Here is a 27,637-nt window from a genome sequence, read left to right on the forward strand (position 1 = left end):
TTATTTAATTTTGATATTTTAGAAGGCACGGGGCGGTAGAAGACTTTAAAGGTCACAACGTAGAATGCCAAACTCTAGAATCGTCGGAATTTCTCTTGATAATATAGATTGCGTATACAGATTGTCGATTTTGTCGTTCTATGTTTTGACCTTTCTATATTTTGTCTTTCAATATTTTCAATTTTCTGTGCTTGGACTGGATGAATTTTTGGAACGAATGAGATTTTCGCGTCAATGAAAATTCGATATTCTATTGGAAAATCTGTCTTGCATGAACTTTGTACACGTTATAAGTGCGGTTTGTTTCAATAAGTAGATAAAGTTGAGAAATTTGTTTGTGTAAGTAATTTTCAATCGAGTATTGACGTGAAAGTTTTTTCCGTGAAAAATATCATTCGATACGTTCAGCGATATACACGTGTAAAGAAAATTAATTTCCCTACCGCAACGCTTTATGTTTCTGGTACAAACTATTATTATTACGTGAGTTAAATTTGAATTGAATTGAGGTCGATGTATAAAATCCCTCAACAATGAAATTATATGAATACGAGTTTATCGAAATGAAAAACAAGTAAAATTGAATTTGAATAAAAATTTTTAAAAAGTTGAGAGCTTTTTGTCATCGATTTCTAACATTCCGCCTTTGCAGCATGATCTAAAAACTATAAGTATAATTAACGATGATCTCAGGAATGGGATTGAAAATTTATCGGTATCAATGATTTACTTCGTATCCTAAACAATTCAGTTCCCGTACTTGGAAAAAAAAATGCAAAAAATTTATTTCATTTATTTGATTAATTTAAATTGAACAAAAAAAAAAGAAGTACGCAGAGACGTTCGTGAATTCGCCCATACATCGTAATTAGGTATGCTAATTATTAAATCGGGCACCACGCGTGTCGCAAAAAGCTGTAAGAATGTTGATTTATATCCGGACACGTAATACAACGGTCGGTTAATCTCGGCAGGTGCGAAAACCTCGCATCGGTTTGCTTTTCGTATAATTTATACGCACAAATGCGTGTAATAACACAATTATCCGAACAAGGTGAGGCGAATTAAAAAATTGGTCAGCTTTATCGATTTATTTTCATTATATATATATATGTATATATACAACTATATTTCTTCTTTCGGAGGAAGAATATAATCTGCAAGTCGCGTGTGGGACCGACTGTGTATAATTTTCGAATCCGCGTCACATGGTTTCTTTTTCTCTCTTGTCTTTTTTTCTTTTTTTCTCGTCTTCTCGCTTCTTGCCCGTCATTTTTTGAAAACAACCAATAATTTGTCGATAAATACCGAGGCGGCCGTTCGTGTCGGAATTATTGCAACTGGAGCTCGCGTTGCATCGCAACTTTGTTACACCTGCGAGGATAATTTTTCTCTTCTTATTATTTGTTCTCTCTTTCAGAATATTCAATAGAATATACCTATATACGTATATATATAAATATATAACGAGGGAACCTCGGTGTAGAAGGTCTACAAATTATTTCGCGTGACTGCGTGGCGGTGCAGGGATGCAATCGCATCACATCCTATGCACCGAAGGTCTGTAATCGTTGAACATGTGATAGTTACGGTTGCTTTTAAACACACTGTATGTACGTTGCATACTTCGCGGCGAATATCATTACATTGCGAATGAAAAAAATTGTGCGGTGGGACGGAGTCTCCGTGAAATGGCTCGTTATAAGTGCACTTATAAATAAATTCACGAGTCCGCTTCGCGGCAAGAGACGCGGCTTATTATCGTTATTATATATGCAGGTGGGTAAAACCGCTGATTGCCCGACATTGTATAAATAAAAAGACCGATGGAACCGCAATTAGCCGCATCCTGACAGATGACGGTGCTCTTTATTTTTTTTTTTTTTTGTCGTCGATATGGGGCGGGGTTGGAGTTACCAGTTTTAAAAATTCCCGATTCCGCATTATTTTGTGACGAAATTTGAAGTACAGAAATGAAACTTTGAAGAAACGACGAAGTTTCGAATGGTCGTAAAGCCGAGGGCTCAGAGTTCCGAAAATTCAAGTTAAGATGGCGCAAATTTCCGAAAAATAAAGTTTCGACGTAGTGAAATTCCGGAAATTAAAATTTCCGAAAAACATCGAAAATCCAAAACGAAGAAATATCAAAGTGGTGAAATTTCACCAAGCCGGAAATTCACGGATTTATCACTTTCGGAACTTTGAGCGTCGGTTTTCTAACCGTTCGAAACATTGGTGTTTCGTAAAAAATTTCTACCTTCGCTCAAAGTTTCGCGACGAAAAGATCCGCGATCTGGCGCTTGCGGAACTTTTAAAATTCGGAATCTCAACCCCGCGCACATCGATATGCCGCACGTATTTCGGGAACCATCGAGAATGTCCGAGGAAAAATAAGAGATGAAAATGGAATGTAGGAAAGAGGAATTTTCAGTGAACACACAAGAGTGCACGTGGCGGACGGCGCACGCTTTCGACACGTGGTGTGCACGCACTGGCTCCTCGGCCCTCAGAAGCCCTTTCTTATTCTACGGATGGTTGACGAGTAGTCGCTAAGTGAGAAGTGGGTGTTCGTAGCAGCAGCAGCAGCAGCAGCAGCAGCAGCAGCAGCAGTCAGTCAGTCCCTTTTCATTTTTTTCACCTCCTTCATCCTCTGTTTACCTTTTTACGAAACTGGTAAAACCCTAATGCCGGACTCCTGGATGCGGTCGAAAAGATCCAGCGGTAGCCGATTCCGTATGTACGCCATTGTACAGATGGGCACACGTGGGTACATTTAGGCTCTCGTAAAGGATACAATTTTACTGCCTCGGCATCGCGCCCGTCGTTTATAATGTCTTGCTAGATGCATTTTTACACCTATTATTGTATGATATACCGCACGCTTGCATATTGCTCGCCAACAGCGTACGCACACCCATGCAAATGCGTTAGGGTCACCGTAATAGACGATATTGGAATCGACGGTGAAAAAAGCTAAAAATTGACGAATTTCTCAAGATAATATGTAAAAAAAAATTCTCCAAAGTCTCGGTGATCAAGACTTTATCACGTCGTTGTAACCATGGTTATTTTTTTTACGGTATATTGATACGGTGGAAATTTTGAGAAAAGCCTTTTTTGCAACTTTTACAATACTGTACAAAAAACAAGAAAAAAAAAATATATATCGAATAAAATTAAAAGAATTCGGAAAAAGATAATCTGTAACAAAAAAGAGAAACGAAATTTACGGACAGATGAGGAGAATTTTGACGCAGCAGTGACTGTATTAAATATACAACCCGCTAAAAATATTATACGGCTTTAAGATACATGTGTTACACCTATAATTCACAAGGGAAAAAGAAAATTACAGAGTCTTCAATTTTGTAACTAATAATTTTGGTCGTTATATTATACGTATATGTATATTGTTATTTATACCGTCGAAAAAGATCAGCAACTCATCACGCACATGGAGAATTTTTTAAAGTAAGGTTCGAAACTTGTGGTGGATGAAAAAAAAAACGCTGAAACTAACCACGTTCGTGGTATACCTATACCTACTATAATATATGTCGGGCACTTTTCGCTCCTTCGAGGAATCATCATGAATTATTTAACCCGTCACATAACAGCTGTGCTTCAAATATCCAAAAATTTAGCTATTCGGTCGGGAAAGTGTTTCACTTTTGATGATCAAAATGAGGGTATCGTAAGTCAATTTTAGGGTCAATTATTATTTGAATACTCGAATTATTAAGCTTACGTACAGAAAATGTTTCACTACTAATTCCAAGAAAAAAAGTGTGGTACTAGAATTGAACAGATTTCGAAATTCATTCTCTGAACAAAATATATGTTTTATAGCCAGTATATAGTTGTATAACCGTTGGAAAAATTTACCTATTCAATTGGGTCTAATTTTGATTTCCCAAAGATGAATTTTCAGCGCTATGAATCAAGAATAATTACCTCGTCCAATCCTGGACAATTCTCCTCTTCTTTGATTGTTTGAAATATTCTTCCACCGGTTTAAAAAATAAATTCCAAATTGCAAAAATCTCAGGGAAAAAAATTAATACACGGACATCACTTTTTTTTTAGTTAAATCTAGATCAAAGCTGATAGATCTACCTAATCATGTTGTAACTCTGATAATTACCGGATTAGTAAATATTGCCACAATTGTTGTAGATTATACTCCTAAAAAAAAATGATGTCTATATATATTCATCACGAGAGATATACTCACAAAAATTTCATTTGTTACAGTAACTAGAAAAATTGAGTAAAACGAGTATCGTTAAAAAAAACTGTTCGAATATCGTTGGGATTACGAAAAACGAGGTACGCCTAACCATTTTGCGCTATCGTCGACCCTTTTTTGGTTATCGCAACGCTGAATCAGTTTCTTCGGTTTGTCTCTACTTTTTTAGTCAAACAAGGCTTTAACGTCAATTTATCGTTGCACGAGCGTTCAATTTTCGCAACAGTAGCAAGAAAATATAGCAACGAGAAAGAATAGTAACGGATACTAGAAAACTAATTTTCATTCTCTACCCAGAACAATATTTTTCGATTCTGGTAAAAAATGAAAATAGTTAAGGACCGAGCGGTAACCGAAACAAAAACTTTCTCTCAGTGTACAAAATCAACAATATTTTTCTTTCCATGAGCTCAGCGGCTATTAAAGCGTAATTTCGGATCGAAATATCGATCCGCGATCATTCACCATACATCATACGATCCTGTGATACGTAAACGCATTGTGCAAGGCAGCTGATAATCCGCATTAGTAGCCTGTGTAAACACAGATGCTGGATCTAGCTCTCGAGTAGCGCGGCACGTGGTTCGATCAAATCAAACAGCTGGATCATCTCCGTATCGCACGCTTAGTCGAGCCATGCGTGGAGGTGGCACAAGAGACGAGGATATCCCGCGTTTTCTTACATGTATTGTACGAGACGGTTTTTTGGGGGGGGGGGGGGGGGATTTCCGGTATCCAGGTGGACCTCGAATAAACCTTCAGCATCTTCGGGCACGCGCGCACCTCACAATGCACCCCTCCACCCCTGATCCGAGACCACATCTCCGATCCAGCAGGGCGATGTTACGGGATTGAAGAAAGTTATCCGGCTTTCTTTTCCTTGGATGACGGATGATCGATTGGCTGGATTCACGGGGATTCATGGGGTTCACCCAGATTTCAAATTGCCTTAAATCTTATTCACGATTTTTATCCGAGTTTAATTTCACACCGTTAACCCGCACCGATTAGTGCAAAAATTAAACATCATCGGTGTAAATCGTTCCGATTCTTGACACCAAGTCGTCTTAAAATCAAACACGCGAAATACCGCGTTGACTTCTATGTAATATTTTCGTTGTTACATTTAACACCGCATTTCTAACAATTAAATCCAATTCGGTCCAGAGTTTCGCATCGTTTAAAATTTACGCGAGAATCAAAACATCTTACACACCTTTAGTCGATTCAAAACCGAATTTTCATTCCGTCCGTGTAAATGATATACGATTAGATATACTATTTTATGCCCAATTCTTATCTCGTATCCTTTACAAAGTAGTATAATAATAATAATAATAACAACAATAATTACAATAATGACAATGATCCGGATGACACGAGACAAAAACGTGGCAGCTGCCCGACTTTAAATCGCTTCATTAGCATCGTTTCTTTGGTTAAGATTCTTCTTCGTTCGGGTATATAATCTTGAAAGAACGGAACAGAGAAAGGATCGTTTATAGAGAATGGTAAAAAAGAGTTTATCGGAGATGACTGGCTAGTTTTCGTACGACTTCAGGAAGCAGGGAACGTTTTTGGATAATTAGTATAGATAGGACAGTTTCGGACACAATTAGGATGTCACACACACACACATATAGAAATAGAAATGTATAAGAAACGAGTCCCGAAGTATGAAGAAAAAGGTGTTACGTATACACACAGCCGAAGGTTTTCTTTCCCCAAAGTGACAAACAGATTTCCTCAAGCTGAGAGCGGACAATACGGATTCGGAGTTTCAACATCCAAAAGATTTACGATTCTTTCGCCACCTCTTTTCCCTCCCTCTCTCTTGCTCTCTCTCTCTCACTCTCTCTCTCTCTTTTTCCTCAAACCCGCAGGTAGTGCGAAGAGAAACGATAATAAAAAGATAAAATAAGGTTAACGGAGAAAGAGGAGAAACCCGCAGGATGCGCAACAATTAAACCGGAGTATCCCTGGTGGTCGGGAAAGACGGAGAAACAAAGTTGGTTTTAAGGGGACGCACCGAGAGAAATTTTTAGTTGCGGTTACCGCTCGGTCCTTAACTATTTTCATTTTTTACCAAATTTTTCTAGTTACTGTAACAAATGAAATTTTTCTCAGTGTGGCGTGACGGAGAGCGGAAAACTGCAACGACAACTCCCGACTTACGTATTCTTTCTTTCTCTCTCCCTCTCTCTTTATCCCTCCTCACCGCCGTTCACGGGGTTCTCGAAAGCCTCGGGGGTAGATCTCACATAAAGATCCCGTCGAGTCATAATGCCTGAGGTACCTTACATGTCCCACCTCTGCACCCGACACACACACACACACACACGTATAAATCCTCCACTCCGTGTCCCCTAACGTACTTCCCGCGACCGTTACTGCGGTGCTTAGAACTTCCACACGTGCCCGTCACACATACCCGCAGACCTTATTATCATATTTTTTCACTTTTATTTCCCAAGTTTTTTCCTCTCGCACACAATTGTAGTAGTGATTCAACACTCGGCGCATGCCGTTAAGGCGTAAGGACATACATGTGTACGGATACCTACGCGTCACGAGACACGTACTTCGAATTAAGACGAAAGATTCAGAAACGTGGTAATTTTGACGGGAAAAAATATCGGGATCAATTTGTTACGCGCATCAATTGTATTTAAATACAACGATAATAATTCATTGGAGTTTGTCGTTCAAATTGTACGGATATGTTGTTAATTTTAATGTGTTAAATAATTTTCATTGTTCATTGTAGATTCAACCGTTTGATTATTACAATTTTTCAACCGCTGTACAATACGATCGTTGAAAAATTGTTAAACGATGAAATATGAGAGTGATTTATTTTTTCCTTTCGACGTCGATTTTTCTTTTTGTATTTTTTTGGATAGGTGATATTTGTCCGTGTACACAATCAATCAAGATAAGATATTTCCTGCAGCATGATGCACGGAATGCTCGCTTGCGTACGTACAAGGTGTACATAGACGCCCGATAGGTGTACACGAGTAGCGCGTTATACGTTCTACGATATTCCTTCCTCGACAAAAACATTAATAAATATACACGTGTCTGTGTGTAAATTGTGTGCCTAGACACAAAACGTGTAGGCATGAAGAACTAGCTGCAGGCCTGCATAGGGAGGGGAGAAAATAGATGTAACGCGCTGCATATATATATATATATATATATATATTTTGTCGTTATTTTAACAACCGTACAATGGGTCCGTGTGTGGATCACAGCAAGTATACATGCACGTAGGGTGGTTAATTTTTTGACTTTGTTTTTAAGGTGCCAGTTAAAAAATTTGTGACAGAGCCTGAAAAAAACATTGTCGTAAGACCTAAGACACGCACGATGATACTGACGATACGCAATTGCGCATCCAATCACGCATCTTACAAAAAAAAATGAATAAAAGAGAGATGCGCGCGGGTGTGTGTGTGTGTGTGAATGAATAAAAAAAAAAAAAAAAAAACGTCGAACGATCACGAAGCGATTACTATTCGCCGCAGCGTATGTACATCGCGATATTACCTGTTGTTCGACATATGCAGATGATAATCATAACAATGATAATGAGAACAGCATGCCCAACTTCGCAGGCATTATACAAGGTATAACCACACAGAAGCCTCCGCTTCGCCTCGAGACGGAAGGCTAATGGCTGACACGCGAACCCGTCCTAGCCTCTCGAGGTTTGCAGAACCAATCGCTACAAGCTGAACGCGTTAGCGAAATTTACATTTACGTTAGCGGGGGAGTCGCGATCCCACTTTTTATCATCACCTTACGTATCGTTATTAATTATTCACCTATGCGTGGATCGCCTCTCAAGTCGTCATTAATATCGACTCGCACACACACACACACACAGCTTCGCTCATAGAGCTCGGAAAACTTGACGATAGGCGGGACTGGCATGGAACTAACGAGACGCCTCCCTCTCTCTTACTTGCAAAATTAGAATCTAATACACGTTCGCGAATCCAGTCGAGGAACTAATAACTAACGGTCCAAGCTTTTTCGCAACGAACCGCTTTGCCTTTATAAAACCGGTGAAGACGAAGGTGTCTCTGGGCTCCGCCCACGCCTTAGGATTGAATCATCCGTCCCCCCGTAAAAGGTGTATTACAGTCGTTGCGAATATTAATACGGCTGTAGCGTGGAGGTTTATGGGGTACGGTTATTCAAGCTTGCCAATTTTTAACGATGATTTATGGCGTGGGTCATCTTTCTGTCTTGAGGTCGTTACGTAGCACGGAAGAATGATCGGTCGACGGTGGTTTTGTGTTTTTTTTTGTTTTTTTTTCTATTTCTCTTCTACGGCAAATTGAGATCGAAATTTTATTCAACTGTAGGAGGTGCACGATAACGCGAAGGAAGAAATTTATTCGATCGGCAAAACTCGGACGCGATTTTATCAGACCTGAAATCGTTGATGAGATTTCGACATATTTTTTGATTCTCGACGTCTTTCTTCGGTCGGGAACAGTTCTCGGGTCGTCGACGTAGGCGGGACTGTCGCGTATACCGAATAAGCACCAACAACGCGGTGACCTTTAGGTGCTCGAAAGTAACAACGAACCGGACGAAACGAGGCAACGTCGAATCGCTGCCGCGGCTGGTGTGGTAGGAATTTCGAATGGTGGCGCGTACACGCGGCCCCCCGCGGCTCGACAACTCGCAACAGGTGAAGAGGAGATCCCTCGGGCACTCGAGGTCTCGGCACGACGCGTCGTTATAGGACCGGGAGTGGTCTTGTGGAATTTTGTTTCAAGATCGAATTACTCGAGATTCAAATTCGGGTATCGATAAATTTCCGATCTTTTTCGAAGCTGAGAACATCGCTTAGGTCGCGATGAGATAAGATCACCCGCAAAAGCCTGATTCCAATATGGCCGCCGTTTGCTCGCTTCGAGTTTTGTTTCGACTGTAACATCGTTTTGAGGACCGATAACCGAGCGCAATTTTTTTCACCCGAAAGACGACGATGGCAAGAGTAGTTCAAGTGCTGGTTAGTCTCCGACTGAAGTTCGGAAACCGTGAATTCGGTCTGCGAGATCCGGTTACTTCGGAATTCCGCCGACGTAGAATTTCATTTCCCCGCCAATAACGAGAGGATTTTCAAACCTGTCGTTCGCAGTCGTCGGGAGTTTTGCGATGAAAACGCTGTAGCGCAGGGTTGCCGCGCGTGCAGTATGGAGAGGGGCTAAATTACAGCCAGTTTGAGCGCCGACGTATACCACCTATAACAGCAAGGGCACCAACAATGATATGTCATTATTCTCGAAGGCTCGGTCACGCAACAGCTGATGGCAGCGCAGCGGGCTGGAGGGTGGCGGCAGTCGAATTGGGAGGAGAGAAGAGGATAAAAGATAAAAAGGAAACAGAGCGAAGGAGAGGAGAAGAAGATGAAATAGGCGAGAGGCACGCGTTGACCACGAGACGCCAGCCCTCTGGCGCACGCCTCAAGGCGATGCGGTCGAGCGGTCAAAACGGTCAAAGTGTTGCCCCGTGTGCATGCGGTCCCCGAATATATGGAAGAAGGAGGGCACGCGGAGGCGAATAAAGCCGCGCGTGTTTCGGCCGCATTATATTATACCCACATCGCGGGTATATTTGTCCGAAGGATGTTCTCGGCTCCTTGGCTCTCCTATTTTCTGGGCCCACTGCGGGCATTACACGGGACTCTCTCCAGCCTCGAACCCCGAGCGAACAAAGCGCGGAGCTTCTCCGATATTGTAACAGCGCTTCGCGGCGTGGCTATTCCGAGATTTACGCCTGTCCGGAGCCATTATGGGGCAGGTTCGAAGGGCTAAACGGTCCCGCGAAACACCCGCATTGATCTTCACGGATTCATAATACGCCGTAACTTTCCCGATGGTTGTGTCGTAGGCGTGTAAGCTGCCCAGTGTAACGTAATTCACTACCGGGCGGGGTTGAAGCTCCGGAAGCGGCATATTCCGAATTATTTTGGTGGAGAAACTTGAAGAAACGTGGAAACATGGAAAATCCAAAAAACGAAGGAAGATCAAAGTGGTGAAATCTTACCGAGCCGGAAATTCACACTGAGAAAAATTTCATTTGTTACAGTAACTAGGAAAAATTCAGTAAAACAGGTATCGTTAAAAAAAACTGTTTGAATTTTTAAGTTTTCGCACTTTCGGAACGTTGACTTGTCGGATTTAAGTCCTTTCGGAATTTTGAGCGCCGGATTTCAGATCATTCGAAACTTTGATGTTTCATAGGCTTTCCAATTTCGGAATTTCAACCCCGCGTCAACTTCTCGTTTTTAAAAGCTCAGAGATCCCGGGGAATAATTCGTATCACGTACCGCTAAGTTTCCCCGAGTAATCGGCACCTCGTGTACAGTGTAATAATCTGCAACCGCATGAGCCAAGCTTGCTGCTGACAAATCGCTAACTGCTTACCGTTGGTCTGTTATACGCTTGCGATGCTGCAGGCGAGAAACTGCACGGCAGCTACCGGTAATAGATAAGAAAGAATTAATCGCGCGAACACGAGTCTAGTACAACGCTTACCAGACACTTTACACGCTCCCGCGAACTTGCCACGGTTTACACACGTTATGCGGTATGTATACGAGCCGATAGCGCTGCTCGTGCAGGCTAGTTGTGTACAGTTAGGTCAGGTTGGAATGAACGAGGAAAAAGAAGAGAGAAAGAGAGAAAAAAAAAAAACATTCCGTACCAACTTTTGAGCTCCTCTTCACCCGAAGATCTGAGTCGTGACATCACGTAGCACGTATCTACCATAAAACAGAAGTTTAGAAACGATGCTGCGGAGGAGAAAACCGGCTTCGTTTTGTCGAAATTTCGTCTGTTGTGTGAATAAAATGTGTCGTGTGACTTTAAGTTTCGCTGCAATTTTTAAAAATGAAGAAAAAAAGTAAATAAACTGTTGCTAACAACGAACGATTCTTTGTTCTGAAATGAAATGCGCGAAAGAAGAAAAAAATTACTAATTAAAGGTAATAAGTAAAGTGATTTGTCAGGAATTATCAACCCTTGAAAAAAAATTATATAATTATACATCGAGTTCGAGTAAACGTTGAGAGTTGTTTAGATTCCTGCAGCTTCTTGATCTCACTTCAGTATTTGGTACACTGTTGTCATTTGGTGTTAAGTAATATGTACATAGAATGTATGCACAAGTTGCGCAATGAAAATAAGACTTCAAGTGCAATTTCTTTTTCTTGTCAAGATCGGTATCAATTTGTATGAAAACGAGTTTATTTCTTCGACAGATCCAAATTAAATCCCAGTCTTATTTTCAAAATTCCCCAACTGTTTCCTGTATTTTCCCTTCCGCATGAGAAATCACTCGGAGTTTTCCCGTTTTTCCATACTTTCACTGCACGTACACGGCTAGAAAGAAAAGAATACGCCAGACAGGTTCGCTAAAATTTTTGGATCGATGTAACAGTTTTCTGGCGTATTCACCGATTGAAATAAAATTAACAAGTACGAAGATAATATTTAATCGTCAAAATAACGAAAATTCGTACGATATTTACCAAGAGAAACGTAACAAGTAACTCGAACAAAAATTAGACCTGCCGGTGCGTTACGTTGGGTGATAAATTTTTCCAACAGTGTACGTTAATCCCTTAGGTCCCTCGTTATCAGGTGAATAAGGTTATTCGTGCCTTCCTTTTTCCTCCGATCCGGATACGATCTCGACACTGTAAACGCAGAGAGGCACTCGACGGATGACGACTCGGGAATTACTATACAGATCTGGGTTACGATGCATCAAACTGACTCGCTCCGCGCCGAATGAATTGCAAATCCGATCCGAACGGACCCGGAGGTACAAAAGCAGCTGCCCCAAGGCGGCGTGTCGGTGAGTCCCAAAGGCCTCCTCCTCCTCCTCCTTCGTCTTCGTCTTCTTCCTCTTCTCAGGATGTCTGTCTGGCTGATCGTACGAGAGCCAGTCCCTGTTCTCACACATCGAGCAGAGCGCAGCCCTCCCCGATCATACGAGAACCCTTAAAGAGTCCGTCGAGCCGAGGCGAGACAAAAAATGCACCCAGCTATGAATGCCTAATGTCCCCTCCGTCCCTCCTCAGCACGTGCTCGAATTGCACCTCGGCGGCGGCACGTGCCCCATTCACAACCCCCGACACCACCCTCCGCACCCTCCGTCGTCCAGAGACCGACGAAGACGCCGACGCCGTTCAAGACGATCAACCGAGCGATTTCACCCCCCCACCCTTGACGCGTCTTACTCGCAAGGCTCGCAAGCCGGCAGACATCCGGACGACCGTTTTTACCCTGCAGCTGGAACGTCGCTCAGGCCTCGATTCTCGATTTCGAGAGCAATTTTATTAAATCCCGGCTTCGATGCGGGGGATGAAAATATACCCAGGCAAAAAATACGATCGCGTCGATCGGTTCAAAGATATACTCAACGAATCGATTTCTTGTTTTTTTTTTTTTGTTTTTTTATTTTTAATGTTTTTTTTTTTTTTTTTTTCATCACCGATTACGCGACATCGAGTATACGTGATATTTCTGCAAGCACGTTGCGTATGAAAATATTACCGTTACACCGTACAGAATCGTTTCGAACAAGAGTGGGGAAATTTTTGTTTCTTTATTTCATCTTAACTCGAACACTTATTCCAACAACGTTCGAGTTCAAGTCAATATTTACAATTCTGAGTATATAAATGTGAAAATAAAAAAAATTAGCAATATCGTATACCTGCCGATCAATGGATCTAATTTAGTATATTCTATGAGGGATCGGACGATTCGCTTCACCTAGCAAAAATAATGTACGAAATTACAAAAGTTTGGCTTTCACGGAATGTCACACGGGTGGTTAATCGAACCGGCGAAAACGCGGTAATTTCTCTCTTGTTTGCACAACATATAACATTATATATATATATGTATAACAGATATTCTCCTTCACCTATTTGGGTACGTAAGTACACATAAGTCACATGCATAGGTACACACCATTGGATGATTGCTCAAGGCCGTTATATACCTGCACGCTGGTCTATAATATGCAAGCATACGTAGGTACACGTAGGTTCGGATGGCCTATAATATCGTAGACGTAAGTACGTAGGTGTGCGTGCGAGAGGTATGAGGTGGTATGCATACCATGGAGCACCGTGTGTGCCGAGCATGCTCGCTGCTATATTTGTCGAGAACTTTGTCCCGGCGATTCACCGTATGTGTAAATACGTACGTACACGAACGTAGCGTACGTACAATGAGAGGCACGTGCGTGAGTGGCTAGCTTCTCTCTCTCTTTCTTTCTTTCTTTCTTTCTTTCCTTCCTTCTTTCATTCTTTCCTTCTCTTTCTCTCTCGGAACTGCGTTATTACCGTACCGTTATTTCACTCACAATAAAGCCGGCTATTCCGTCGCATATTGTGAATATATACCGTGTTAAACTGCGATCGATTATCGAGAAAACAGGGAACACGAGTTGCAGGAATATATAAAATTTTTAAAGGATTCTAAGTAACTTTTGAAAGAGTTCACTTGTCGCAAAATGATGGGAGACCTTTTTTCGTAGATCGTTTAATTCTCTACATAAATACGTTCTACTCTTATCCGGTACACCGATGCGATGGCGGGTTGTACAGTTTATAAGGTGAAAATAAATTTTTTTTTTTTCCAATACGTTGTTTCTAGATGGGAGATAGAAAATCGCGGTGAGGCACTTCTGAATTTAATATTAAGAGCTGAAACTTGTACAGCATCTTTTTTTCTTCACAATTTATCGTAATATCACGAATTTGAATAAAAGACAATTTAAGTTAAAAATGAATTTCGATAAGATATTTGTGAAACATCGATTTGGCGCAATTAAAATTGCAGCGTTAATTGCACTCCCCCCTCTTGAAGCGGAGTTTTATCTTTGAAAGAAAATGGACAATTATTCAGATTTTCTACGGAGAATCGCGTCGGCGATAATATTCACCGTCCATACCTATAATCACGTACCGTGTATGCACGTACCTTATACGAAAGATAATTATAATAACGTTCGAGTTAATAATAAGTAACAAGGACGAGTGCAATCTCTGTATATACAAGCACAATTAGGAATAAATATATAAATAAATAAGTAAATAATTAAATAAATAAAAGCGTTCAAGCTGCGGAAGATGTATAATATTTTCACGCGTTATCACGGTGTCCCGTAAAATGTGAAGTGGGCAAGTTTTCAAACATCGGAATGGTTAATTATCCCATATCATCCAAACGAGCATATGTATTCATATATATATATATATATATATATAATTCTAGCCATCGGGTATGTGCATACAAATAGATGGGAGGATACGGTAATCGGAAACATATGAACTAACGAGCAATTAGCTAGACGGCGGAATCGACGCTGTGGAATTTCCACCCCCGCGAAATTTAATGGTACGTAGGTAGGTGTAATCGGGTAATTTGTCCCCTCTCTCTCTTCAACTTCCGCAATCCGAGTTTCCCTTTAATTTCGTGAAAGTTCACACTCGCAGCGTGCAATGCATAGAATGCAGGGTCTATTATCTATATATAACCCGTGTACAATGCCTGGACATTTATTGTAGATTTTCTTTCGCAAATGCGTCTTACGGTGGGTACGGTAATAATTACACTCGATTCGATCGGAGGTCGATGTGTGAAAGTTTTTCAAGCTGTTTCTCCCGTGTTATACGGTTTTTCTCTAATTTTTGCAACCCTTCGCAGAGATGCGTGGGAACAATTTATTCAACGGTTCGATGATGAAGTGTGTGACAAAATTATTAATTTAGAGTATACGCTGAGAAGGATTTCATTTGTTACGGTAACTAGAAAAATTGAGTAAAACAGGTATCGTAAGAAAAAAATGTTTGAATATTGTTGGTATCACGAAAAACGAGATACGCCTAAGCATTTTGCGGTATCGTCGATCCTTTTTTGGCTATTGCAACGCAGAATCAGTTTCTGAGGTTTGCTCTACTTTTTTAGTCAAACAAAGCTTTAACGTCAATTTATCGTTGCACGAGCGTTAAATTTTCGCAACAGTCGCAAGAAAATATAGCAACAGCGATCGTAATGATAAAGAACAGCAACGGATACTAGAAAACTAATTTTCATTTTCTACCTAGAACTATATTTTTCGATCGTGGTAAAAACTGAAAACAGTTAAGGACCGAGCGGTAACCGGAACTAATAATTTCTCTCACAATCAGTGTGGAAACTCAGATAACTGCAGCGTGTAATTTATCCTTGCGTAATGACGTGTGTAACTCACCTCTGGTACAGACGGCAGCGTGAATTGGCTTATCGACTGCGATTCAATGATGACGGACGACGCGTGGCACTGAGGTGACGACGATGATGAATTCGATTGGATAAATCGACATCACACTGTGAGCATCACTGATTTATCCGTTGCTCATCGCGGCACAAAACTGGATCGTCGTTATCATATTTTGTTGTTTCCTTGTTTGTTCGTTTGTTGTTATTTTCTTTTTTATCTTTCACTAGATTAGTTTGAAACGGAAACGGATACGTGATAATCCGCATGTTACGTAATAATTGTTCGCAGCATCCAACCGGACATTTGTCGATAATTTTCAAAATTCAATCGTAACCATTATCATATCTTGTTTATTTTAATTGACGTATCACTGCATCCCACATTTGTCCGTCATTTACATATGCGTTCACATTGATCGATGGATCGATTCAACGATGTATCGTTTCAATCATCCAACACGTAAGTAATGCGACCGTCCAACGTGGCTAAGAGTCTCGCAAAATGTTATTCGTGATCTCGTTTCACATATAAAAACATTAACCGTCGTTTCAACACTTGCGTCATTCAACGTATCAGGATAAAAATTCATACGTGCAGTGGTAGTTGAAGAGGGTGAAGAAACATTTTTCTTCTCTTTTCTAAAAATCACCACCACAACGATCTAATCAACTCGGAGTAAAACGTCCGACCACAAACGATGTTAAAAAAAAAAGCAAACGTAGAAAGGAAAAAAAAAAGACGCGATCGATTCGAAAAAAAATCAAATAAAAAAAAAAAAAAAAAAAAAAAAAACAACCAAATAAAGAAACAAACGATGCACGGAAATGTGATGATAATTCAAACTTTTCGTACGAATTCCAATCGACCGTCAGGCACGCGGTGAATACTCGTACGACGTGCGTCGTTCGTAAAGCTTCTCTACCGGGATTTGAAGTATGAGAAAATAAGGAAGAAAAAAAGAAAAAAAAAAAAAGGCGCGAAACGTGCAGAGACTCGTGGGCGGGCGAATATATAGCGCGATGCGAGCGAAATGCGGCGGCGCCCGAGTTCGACGACGACGATGTGCGGGTCGAGAGACGCGGGGTACAACTGGAGGACGTCCGGCGTCGGTGGCGTCGGCGTCTGAAATGCACCCCGTCCTCGATTGCCCTCGGGTATACCCCCCCCCCCCCCCCCCCCCCCTCCCCCCCCGGCGCCACCACCGCTCCTCACCCCCCACCTCTCCTCTCCGCTCCTCTCCTCTCCTCTCCTCTCCTCTCTTCTCCTCTCCTCGCCGCTAACGCGTTAAACTTTGCAACAGGTGACCGCGAGGCCTGCTGGAGCCTTGTGTGCGCGTACCGAGAGAGAGAGAGAGAGAGAGAGAGAGAGAGAGAGTGAGAGAGAGAAGCTTCGTCTTCATTTTCCGTCTCTGTGAATCCCCCCTCCCCCCCCTCTCGCTCTCTCTCTCTCTCTCTGTGGGAGGGAGAGGAGAAAAGCCGAGAGTGCATCCGCGCGTACGCGTCTCTTTGCTGCACCTCCACGTATGCTATAGTATTATATTACATACCTACCTACCTACCTACCTACCTACCTGCATTCGTGTTCCCTTGCCGGGGGGATTCCTCGATCCCTCCGAGTAGTGGATCATCGGGAGTGGGGAACGAGACACGCGACAGGATCGAGGTGGGGATCGATCTTCCCCTTGAATCCTACACTCTGGTAGGATGTAACCTACGTTATAGGTGTAAGTCCTCCGGGACGCGCGGATCCTTCGCACTTTGTTATGTTTTTGATCAATTTTTAATTCGCGTATGACATTTTGTTCCAGAGTCGGGAATTTTGATTAATTTCTCAGGTGTTCGGGATTTTGTTTCGATATATTTTACATTCTTGCAAGGATTTTATCGTATTGTTGGATCGAGTATCCAGATCGATGTTTTCATTGCTTGTGCCGAAAATCGTTAGAAATTTTTATAATCTCTTTGTTGCACAGATTTTTGTCTTAATCGTGAAGAAACACTTTTTTCTTTTACTTTCATTCAATGTTCTTATCGGTAAAAAGTCCCGGAAAACTAAGTGAATATGAGTCAGTAAATTCTTATTTCACTACAGATTAACGCTGTAGTTTATCAACAGTTGAATGATATGTTGTAACGATGAGAGAAAATTAACTTTCAACTGTTCGTTGTGACGAAACGAAATGAGTTGTAAGTACGAAACATGGCGTAAGATAAAATAAATAAACCTCGCGTGTAATAATCAGTGGTAATATATAGTTATTTAAGAATTTAAGAATACATTACTATATAATTTCAACTCGATATCGTACAAGTATTTGTTTTATTGTTTTTTATTTTTTTCAAACAAAAACACTTATACACAGTACGCTCGAGAATGTTCAGTAAAAATGATGTAAAATCGAAAATCATTGAGAAATCGCGCCACGAAGATTTCTGGTTGAGAAATTGAAAGTAAAATTTCGGGAACGTTGCAATAAACAAATACAACGACGTGTCCACCGCAGGTATGAAAATTCCCCCTCCCCAGACCCTTCGCCTTCACTCATTGTCAACCACCCTTGATATCCTGACCAATCAGAATCGCGCTCATGCGCACCTCTGAGTCTTCCGAATGAAAAAGGTGTTCAATTATTCCACGCGTGAGTCCGGGGGCAAATTTTTGGGTACAAACGACGAGCGAGAAGGGCAGGTTGCGTCCCCCCTTTTAGAAGCGAACCCCTCCGAAGGACCCCCGAAGATTTCACCGAGAGTCCGCGTGGGAACTGCGCAGGAGAAAAGATTGGGGGGGTGGGGGGGGGGGGGGGAGGGTCAGCGACAACTGCGGCGTAATTTCGAGGGGTGGATGCAGGGGTGGTCGGATCTTCGAACCCCCTCGCAAGATCGCGATCTAAGGGGGTTGGGGCTCCTCTCCCTCTCCCTCTTTATTTCTCCGTTGTTCCCTTTTTCTCCGACACGCAATGGGGCAGGAATAATATCCGTCTGTGGGTACCTACTGTAGGTCTTGACTGCAGCTGCGACGCAATTCGTTACTTCGATTCCCAGGATCTGCGGCTGGAAGGTGAATTAGCGATCCTCTGATATTCCACAATATTATTATACTCGGACATGAAAATCTGGGATATATATGTCTTGTGAGCGTTGGTTTTCGGCTGCTTTTCCTAAATGACAATTCGGTGTACGAAGATATCTAGAAAAATATGAAAATACGTAACGATTGATGCTGGAATTATGGATAAAAGCTTCGATAACGATGCTTCGTTTCAAAGACGATTTATAATTATTTTATTTTATATAGTAGAATCGTTCGATTTTACTTTGCAATTACTAATTTTTCACTGAACCAAAAACCTTCTTTTCGCAATAGTCGGTGCAATGTTGTAAAATTGTATATTTAACTGTGCAAACGTGACAAAAACGAATGAAAATTGTTTCCGTGAATTTGTAGAAACCGATCTTTCCGAAGAAAATGAATCTACTAGAATTTTCACAATTTTGAAACGAAGCATCGATTTCTAAGAATTGTTTTTTTGTGATCCAAGTTTTTTTCGTTTCTCAACTTCAAAAAAGATTTTTCTTGGGAATACAATAGTTCGATGAAAAGTTCAAGTCTCGTGATAGAATCAGTAAAACGTAACGATTTTCAGCCAATTAAATAACCTTCTCAAATCGTCCATTCCGAGTCTTCGTTCAAACGAATCATAGCATTATGCAAAGTTCGACGCATTGTTTTCAGCATCGCCGAATCTCCCCCTTGCCGTCATCAATTAACACAGTTCACCTCCTCTAACAACAAATCGATTCCGTGAAAGGAGAGAGAATGCGCCCGGGGAAGGAAATAATATAAATAATTCTGCGCAGCGTATATAATTCTCCGACATAATTCACCGTTCTCAACTTATTCGTTTATCGATCCAACTACATTTTGCCAGGGAATAATTCTCCCTCTCGGAGTTAGGGAAAGAAAGGCTTAAGGCTCGACAGATCCTTAAACTGAAAGGTCATGTTTCACTCGCTTCGTGCAGAATCAATCGAACATGTGTCCGAAGCACGTATTAAGCTGATTGTAAGCAGAAAAAAATAAATAAATAAATAAAAAATAGAAGAAACAAATCTTCGAAGTGATTTTTTTTTTGTACATTGCATCTTTTGACGGCGTATGAAAGAGAGAGGAAAAAAAAAATGTGTGAGCTGTTTAAAAAAAAAGAACACAACTATGAGTCATTAATTTATCACTGTCCAAAATATTGGATAAGAATATGTATTTCGAAACAATTTAAATTTACCCCCCCCCCTCACACACAGAGGCGAAGCCGCGGCTGCGGACGATAATGACGTGTATAAGGAAAGAAGAAAGACGAAAGAAGAAAGAAATACGTATCGACTACCGCTTGTCGCTTCGTATAGATGAATATAAATACCGCAGGTACTTGTACTCGCGTTATTATTATTTCCTCTTTTATTTTTGATTGAAAAATGGTCGAGGTGGGACATTATACCCCCCCGGGCGAAGGAGCTGATCGACGGTTCCTCGACGGTAAATGTAATACAACTGCTGCACGTACCTCTCTACCTTGTAGGTAACAACTGCGTATAAAAATGGACAGGCGTCGTGCCTTGAGGAGGATGGAAAAAATATTAATCAAGCGTTTAGGCGACGTGAACGTCGATGACCCTGCGGTGATTAATGTTGGTTGAAAAATACGTCTGATAATTGAATAGCCGGGGGTAGAAAGAAGCAGCGCGCGGTTTGAGCCTTAACAAAAAGTTACCGTGCATACGTTACGCGTATCGCGAAACGTAGGGATAAACTTGGAGAAATTTTTAGTTCCGGTTACCGCTCAATCCTTAACTATTTTCATTTTTTACCACAGTCGAAAAATATAGTTTTACGATCACTGTTGATATATTTTCTTGCAACTGTTGCGAAAATTTAACGCTTGTGCGACGATAAATTGACGTTAAAGCCTTGTTTAACTAAAAAAGCAGAGTAAACCGAAGAAACTGATTTCGTGTTCCAATAACCAAAAAAGGATCGACGATAGCGCAAAATGTTTTTCGTAATTCCAACAATATTCAAACAGTATTTTCAACGACACCTGTTTTACTCAAGTTTTCTAGTTACTGTAATAAATGAAATTTTTCTCAGTATAGATTATACGCTTACGGCGCCATTAGACGACTACATCAGGATTTTCATTAAGGGAGATGGTTTAATTAAAATTCAATATTCGATATAATTTTTCAATTCAATAGATTTACGTGATTTAATCACAGGATTAAAATCTTGTATAGATTCACGGGATTGTTTGTGAGATATGAGCCAACAAGTCTTCGCTCGTTAGGAATGAACGAGAATTGAAGCTATCAATTAAATTTGTTGACATTGAAATTTCGTTAAAATTTTTTTGTCGCAGTAGAAACAAGTCTAATAATAATCGACAAAGATATTTCAGAATTATTCACCACTCCCGTGATATTGGAAAGAAATTATTTAAAAAAAAATTTACACATTTCCGAAGTTCTATCCAGCTATGCAGTCTACAAAACATTGCGACGTGGCAACACCGCATCACATGCCTAAAACATGAAATTTCGGTATTAGAGTTACTTTTCGGTTAAGAATTTAAAAAAAAAAATTGGAATCTTATGCGTGACAGATTTTGGAAGTACACAGAATGAATGTACAAAGCCTTCGCAATAAAATGACGCGACGTTGCCAAACTCCGAAAAATCTAATACGCTAGTCAGACACGCAACGCGATCGAATTTTGACTAGCAATGTAACGCCCGTTAAAACTTCCTCAAGCCGTTACAACGATTTTGCCCTGGCGTATAATATATAATACATGTATAAAGGAACCGAGCCAGCCTAATGAAATAACAAAAGTAAAAGGATCATCACGGGATTGAAAAAGTGGTATAAGAGTGACTGAGTTTTACAGGGAATATGTATATAATATATATATATATATATATATATATATATATATATATTTGTATACGCGCCGGGTCTAATCAGAGCTCCTGCACGGGATGAATATAAATTGAGATGAAAAGGGTAGGCGAGATTTCGATGTTAATTCAATACACATAAAACGAAACGAACGCAGGAGGATTGGGAAAAGTTGGAAACAAAAAAAAACCAACGAAAATAAAAATAAAACAAAAAAAAAAAAAAAAGCTGGGACGGGAAAGAACGAATTGAAAAAATCCGGGCACGAGGGACCCGCTTCGTGTTTTTAGACCTCGTCTTTGACGGTGCGGTAAGTTGGCCTGACAAAATGAAATGGTAAGCGTACGAGGCGTTGATAAAAGAAAAAGTGATTTAGTCGATCAGCGTTGGGCGTGAGCGCGCTGTCAGTCCCGCCTCGGTTAATGTTTTAATTAATATATCGATGCCGGAAGGGGGATCCCTCCCCTCGATATACGTACAGGTTGAGTCTTCGTAGCTAGCCGATATCTTCGATAATAATTAGACGTCTTTTACACGCATGTGAATATATATACATATATATATATATATATATACATGTATCGACGCTTCGAACTCGCCTGAGTATCGATAGAAATTTGCTTTCGTTAAGCGATCGATTAAACTTTTGAGTCATAGCGGCAAGTGTTCTTACTACCTATTTTATATCCCGTATTTTGGTTTGTTTTATATTTAGAGAACTTTTCAACACATTTCTTTGCGGATTTTTGATATTTTTGATAGTATACCGATAGGTTTTACTATAATTGAGAGTAATTATTGCGATATAATGTAAATTGTTGTTGTGAGGAACAAATTGATTGAAAATAATCGTGAAAATTTAAGGAATAATTTATTTCCGAGAAAGTTATTTCATTAATTGTAAGTTTTTGGGCTCGCTTATTACGAAAATAAACAGACGGTTATTGGGTCGCGAAAATTTGCAACCACGCTAAATAAAGTAAATGGATCGCGGCTGACGGTCCGGAAGACGAAATCTGCCTAAAATAATTATTATTATTATTAGTATGCTCCGGCAGATTCGATTCCGCAGACCGCACGCTACTCCGGAGGGACACGCAAGGGCCACAACCACCTGTTGATTCGGTCATAGAGTAAAAATCGGGGAAAAGGAACGAAGGAAGTTGAATTCAAAAGATTCAAACGTACTTGTATTGTTAATAGAATTACGACGTTCGTGAAGCTCGAATTATCATTGAAAATTTGCTTTGGCAAATAATATGTATACTTTTGACGTGTATAAAATCGATACAAATTGTCTCGGGATGAATTGAAGAATACAATTTTGTAATCAATACAATGTAAAGATCATTCGGAAGATGGAACGTGTACGTAAAATTTCAAACTTTATTTTATTTCTCGATTTTTAGTTGAATTACTGCGGAATAGAATTTACTTACAATCTTACATTCAAGCTAAAGAATTATTCGTATTATTGTTGGCTGTAAGAATGGCACAAAATGTTTCCAGTTTTTGAGGAAGATAGAGGATATTACGGGAACATTAGCGCGGTACGTCGGTACCGATATTTTTAAATAAACATACGCGCGGTATCGGCTCGTGGATATTTTAACGCCTACGCCGAGGCATCAGGCGACTGTTTAATAATGTTTATATAATGCTACGCGGTCCGTGTATAAGTATCAATTCATGCGTCATTATGACGACAGCAAAGCTGCTCCGGCTCGTCGAACTGCGCGCGAATGTCGAAAAGCTAGGCAGTCGGATAAACGATGGAAGTGAAAATTGGCTGATCCGTTCTTGCCTATTTATTTTCTTTTTCTTCTTAGAATTTTAATTCGAAATCGCTCCAACCCCCGACTGTGTTTCGCATATTCGACGTCACGGTGCCAAATTGATCGTTTAGCGACTCGCGAATCGTGACGAATTGAATTCCGAACGGTACAGTTTAAGCGAGATCTCGATGAACGTGGGATATTTGAGACGGTGAAATCGCTTTAACGTGATTAAAATTGTGCGAGAATCAATTGAATCTGCAATTCAGGTGGCGCGTATCGATCCGATAAACGATTACGGCGCAGGTGAAAATTGCGAGGACGCTATCGGCGCGGAATTGCAGAGAGTGAAAAATGATCGAGAACGAAAGTCCCGACCTTGGAGGGTTCCTATCTATCTCCTGATACTCACGAATCTTCCGTCACCTCGAAACAACAGATAGATTTTCGGAGGCGGGTCACGGAGGTTGCGGTCTAATGACGTCAATGCCATCGGACCACTGATACATAAATAATATCGCCGAGATACGAATGTGGGTGGATCGCGAGCGTCAGTGTCAACTGTTAACATCGTACGAGGATCGCATATATATTTTTTCGATTAAGGCAAGTGTACCAGTTACATTGAGAGAAATTTTTAGTTCCGGTTACCGCTCGGTCCTTAGATATTTTCATTTTTTACCACAACCGAAAAATATAGTTCCAAGTACAAAATGAAAATTAGTTTTCTAGCCGTTACCGGAAAGTCTGGTATCCGTTGCTATTCTTTCTCATTACGATCACTGTTGCTATATTTTCTTGCGACTGTTGCGAAAATTTAACGCTCGTGCAACGATAAATTGACGTTAAAGCCTCGGTTAACTAAAAAAGTAGAGTAAACCTCAGAAACTGATTTTGCGTTGCAAAAACCAAAAAAGGATCGACGATAGCGCAAAATGGTTAGGTATACCTCGTTTTTCGTGACTCCAACAATATTCAAACAGTTTTTTTAACGATACCTGTTTTACTCAATTTTTCTAGTTACTACGACAAATGAAATTTTTCTCAGTGTACTGATCTCGTCCCAATTATTCACCTTTCTTGGTTGTACCTGTTTGATCCTGAGTTCCAAAATTACTAAAAAATAAATCCCTAGTGTCTAACCCTCTGGCGATTGGTTTTATTCATCGAAAAATTCAAAACTAGTGATTTTGAAAAATAAACGGTTCAATAATTGGGTCCGAGCTTGTCAATAACCGGTACACTTATCTTGCTTTGTACGCGTGGCGAAAAGAGAGAAGCAAATTTCAGCATCGGCTGAACCGAACGAAGTTCGACGAAGGCTCGCAACACGTTGGTAAAAATCATGACAAAGTCAAGGAAGCAAAGATCCTCTGTTCGAACGCGTCGGTTTGTTGATCGGTCCCGAGACGACAGCTAGCCCGAGGCTCAATCGGCGAATGGGCCCGTCTGGCCCAAGAGCCAGAATATTCGGTGCCCTCTTCGTAGAATCGGAGCCCGAGGGATGACCCAGAGGAAACAGGGAAGAGGCGAGGGACGCGCGGGGCTCTTTGGAAATACTTGGACCCATTGGACCCAGGGACTAACTAAGGGCCGGTGTTTAGGCCCGGTAATGAATGTGATCAGCGGAAATAACATGGAGTTTCGAGTTATCCTTTCGTTCTTCGATCGCGTATGTACCCACCTATACGTATACCTACCTACCTACCTTCTACCTACTGCGCAACACGCACAGCCGCGAAAGAGAAAATAAGACGAAGATTTCGACGGCTGACGCGGGCCCAGCCCGCAACCTCTTAGCTCGGGGCCAATTATCGTCGAATATAAGGGCCCGACGGTGTCCCGCCCACGCGGCCCTGCGGGGCCCGAGGCTCAGGGCCCATCGACGCCCGGAATCGCATTCCTCGACCGTCGGGCCCTGATCACCGACTCGGTACACGCTACGCGGGTAAGGCTATCTTAATTACGACCTCTTAATTACGACCGCGATCACGCGACCTCGAAAACCGCGGACGCTCCCGAGGTACTCCGGTCATTCGATCCGAGCGAGCTTCGTATCGGCGGACAAAAGAATGGAGGGTCTAAGATTGCGATTTATTCTATCGAATTTTCCTCGGGGATGAAAAACGCTTCACTCAAATGACGAACAAGGTCCCGAAGTTGGTAGTTCGACTGATTTGAACATTGGACAAGCTACTCGTTTAGTCGACGTCGTCAAGAATATCGAATATTTTTGCTGGCGACACTTTTTCGAACCTTGGCTGAAACCTGAAAAGTACGGTGATATTGTGTACGATTGGAAAAAAAATTTGCTTCTGGTAGGCCAAATTTTTTTGTTATTTTCACTCAACCAAAAAGTTTAGTTGATTTTTTGGTGCGCGGAAAACACACAATTTTTCAGTAATGTCTAAGAAAAAGTTTGGCACCATAATCTCATATGATTCTGTTGCAATTGCGAAATTAGATTTGAAAAATGTTTGTTTAATTGTTGTAATTGAAAAAATTATCGTGTGATTGTAATTTATGCTACACGAATCAAGTCTCGCATCAAACACCGACAAAGAAATGTGCCGATCTAAATTGACAAGTTGATTCAATGGTTTTAGAACACTAATGATTTAGTTTTGCTTATTATACTAGACAGATACCTGCAGCTCTCACCAATAAGTGTTCATCTTACTTCTATTGCGAGAAAGGATTTTCGACTCGTCACAGAGAGTATTTTGCCACTTGAACAAAAATTATTTTTAGATTTACGATGTAACATATTACACGATAGCGGTAATCAATTAGTAGCTCTCATGATTTTGTAAATTTTTAAAATTAAAAAGTAAAAAGTTTTCCCTCCGTGCGGGCTACATGTACAAGTCAGTGTCGACGCAAAACTATCGAGCACCATAATCTGAATCTGTATTTTTGGATTGACCAAAAAAATGATTCCAAAGCACGTAGTGCTGGATATTTTTCATGACTCCACCCATCGCGATCATCAGCCTCGAGGAGGGTATAACTTATACCTATAAGTCAAGAGTTCCGTATGCAGGGGGCTGAGTCCCGGTAACGGTAGGCTTAATTGAAATATTGTTTTAGTAAACGTCGCCATTCGTCATAGAAATACACGCGGTGAGACAGATGAGGAAACTCCGGGTGCGCACACCTTGTACCCCGGCCTGTAGCGCGTGTACGTTGGTTTGTATCAAGGCCCATACGGACGTGCGTGAAACTTACGAAAGCAGAAGCATTAGTCTTACCCGGATTCCCCCCTCCTCGATTCGAATCCACCGTTGAAACATCATCCTCGCATAATATTTAGGTGCGTACTCCTTGCCGCGCGGATGTACCGCGATGAATCGTAAATTTTGAAAAATGGAGGAAGAATCGTGAATTTTGGATACGTTTACGTGAAAACTTTGTACATTGAAATTGAGAATCTTTTTGGGGCATTGAACGAATATTTTCGTAAATACAGCCTTCACAAATTTTCGGAAACAGAAATTTTAAAGTAATGCAGAAAAAGCAACGAATTCATTCCACATGACGACAAAATAAAAACGTTCCCGAAAAATTTGTTTAGACAATGTTTTGATAACTTTCGGGCATTGTTATTATTATCAAAATTTTATTTTCTCATAGCCTTTGTTGTGGTTGACTTTTTTCAGATTTTTATCTTCTCGTTAAGAAATTCAATATCGTCGACGAGACAAGTTTTTGGTTGAGAATGTACAGCCGGTACATCCTTAATTCAATTTGTACAGTATCATCGTTTCTTTGGTGCTCGTCCAATTGGCGAAGAATCATCTGGTGGCATTGTCTGGAGGACTGTCTGCAAGCTGGACCTCAAAATGATAATTTGCGAATTTGGGTTGATCAGGATCCAATTCCGAAGTCTTGTGAGAGTCAACGCTGGACTCTCGGTGCGTTATTCTTCTTCCTAGCATCGATCGTCGATGACGAGTATCTGGTTATTTTGTATTTCCCACGGAGCGACGGGTTCCGGGCAACAAACGATATCTCTTAAGCTTGTGCCTTGTCGATCGGTGAACGTGAGGTGTTGTAAAATCGTTGAGAGCGTTTGATGGCTGGCTGGAGGTTATTGGTTATACCCGGAGGTTTACCCACGTTGATATAACACGTATTCAAATGAAAATCATACGTCGTTAACCGAGCTCCTAATCTCGGGAGCTGCTGGAGCATCGTTACTCGAGGTACGTGATGCAACAGTGAAAAGCACTCCGTGTGACTCACTACTGGAAACCGAATATGACCACGGTTAACAAGTCGTGTCCGTGCAGGGTGGCCGACATCCGGATAAGAATTTCGGTTTCCAATTAGTGATCAATTTACCGATCGAAGA

The sequence above is a fragment of the Neodiprion pinetum genome, chromosome 2 (assembly GCF_021155775.2).
Source record: "Neodiprion pinetum isolate iyNeoPine1 chromosome 2, iyNeoPine1.2, whole genome shotgun sequence".
In the NCBI taxonomy this organism is placed as follows: domain Eukaryota; kingdom Metazoa; phylum Arthropoda; class Insecta; order Hymenoptera; family Diprionidae; genus Neodiprion; species Neodiprion pinetum.